Here is a 2,155-nt window from a genome sequence, read left to right on the forward strand (position 1 = left end):
GTGAGGTTTCCAAATCTTTCAAATTAGCTTCCTTTTAGAATTGAAGAACAGGTTCAAAGCAAATTTTTCATGATTTTTCTTTTCTAGTGAAAGATACGTAAAGTCACATGTACTGCCACACTGCTTCTTTGTATATAGAGCTGTTTATATCTCTGGAAGTTTTACATAATTCATAGGAGAGGAGCCCATTAAAAATGAGAAACTAAGACCAGTTTTTGTTTTCAAGATTTATGAGGAAGACAGAATGACTGATGTATTCTACATAATTTTATTTAGTGTCTTTTTGGCTAACATATTTGAATCACCTGTGTCTAGTCTTTGATTTTTCTTATGTATATTAAATTAAATCATAATTCAGAGGTAATATAATAAAGATTGTGTGTGTTTGGGAAGGAGGGGGAAAGACTGAATGAATACTACACTTTCTTCATCTTTTCTGCAAATGGCTTCTTTTGATCCAACAAAAAACAATGTTTTAGAAAAGCTGACTTGGGTAATAATTTTGTCAGCGTATGACCAGGATGAAGGTAATAGGTATTATTAATTCTATGTGTTATATTACGAGATTAACTTTGGTTTTATGAATCAGGCACCATCAGTCAAATCCATTCTGTTGATTTGATCTCCACCACACCAGCTTGGGAATCCTGGGAAAGTTATTTCTTAAGTCTCAGTTTCCCCAGCTGCAAAAGCACTGCTGAAAGGCAACCAACCATCCAAGAAATTTGGAAGCTCCCCCAGGGTGAAACAAGGAGGCCTGTGGGATTGTCAACATGACTGATGTACAGTAAAAAGCGTCTCGGAAGAGATACAAGCCAGAGTCTCACTTCTGTACCTGCCAGGCTCTTAGGCTACACTATGTAGGGTAGGCACACTGAACCTAGGTTTGCCACAGTCATCAGTAAAGCAATTAACAATTGCCCACTCAGCGTTGGCCATAGGGCACTGGAGACATGGAGTTTACACACTCTGATTTTGCCCTCGCTACAGTGAGAACTCTGAGATCAGAGACCACATCTTGTACTATTTATAGGCAGAAGGAAGAAAGGCGAGCAGACAGGCACTTAAGATCCTACACCGAGGGTGCCTGGGTGGCTCAGCTGGGTAAGCGTCTGACTCTTGATTTCAGCTCAGGTCATGATCTCACGGTTTGTGAGTTCGAGTCCCACATCAGGCTCTGCGCTGACAGTGTGGAGTCTGCTTGGGTTTCTCTCTCTCTCCCTCTCTCTTTGCCCCCAACGTATGCGTTCTCTCTCTCAAAGTAAATAAGCTTTAAGATCACACACACACAGTTTCAAGTCAGCGTAGAACACTGGTTCTCCAATTTGATTGTCAGAATCACTTAAAAAGTGTTCTGAAATTACAATTCCTAAGCCCCAGCCTATACCTACTGCATCTGAAAATCTAGGCATACAGCATAAAAGCCTATATTTTGTCTATTACTGAGTGTTAAAAGCCTTTCAGGTGATGCTAAAAACCAGCCAGTTTGAGCAACCGTTGACTTAGACAGACTACAGACTTACAGGCACCAAGGATGAAAATGAGTCAGACCCTATTACAGCCCACCAGGAACTCACCCTCTAATGATTAATGTTAATACAGTGTAGTACGTACTAAATCCTATAAAGGGTGACATAGGTAATTATGGTCCAGAGGTTCAGAGACATCAGGCCATTAGGACTGATTCCCCTACCCAAGTTATTTGATGAGGAAATAAGAATGTAAAGGGGCACCTTAGGGGGTTCAGTTGCTTAAGCATCTGACTCCTGATTTTGGCTCATATCATGATTATCATGGTCCTGGGATCCAGCCTCTCTTGTGTTGTTGGGCTCTGTGCTGAGTGGGGGGCCTGCCTGAGATTCTCTCTCCCTCTTCCTCTGCCCCTCCCCTGCTCAAGCTTGCTTGTGGGGGAGCATGCATGTGCACGCTCTCTCAAAAAAAAATGTAGGGGCACCTGGGTGACTCAGTCGGTTAAGCATCCAACTTCAGCTCAGGTCATGATCTCATGGTTTGTGAGTTTGAGCCCTGAATCAGGCTCTGCACTAAGAGTGCAGAGCCTGCCTGGGATTCTCTCTCCCTCTCTCTCTCTCTGCCTCTCCCTCACTCGTGCTCACTCTCTCTCAAAATGAATAAATAGACTTAAAAAAAAATGTAG

This window comes from Lynx canadensis, chromosome C2 (genome assembly GCF_007474595.2).
Source record: "Lynx canadensis isolate LIC74 chromosome C2, mLynCan4.pri.v2, whole genome shotgun sequence".
Lineage (NCBI taxonomy): Eukaryota > Metazoa > Chordata > Mammalia > Carnivora > Felidae > Lynx > Lynx canadensis.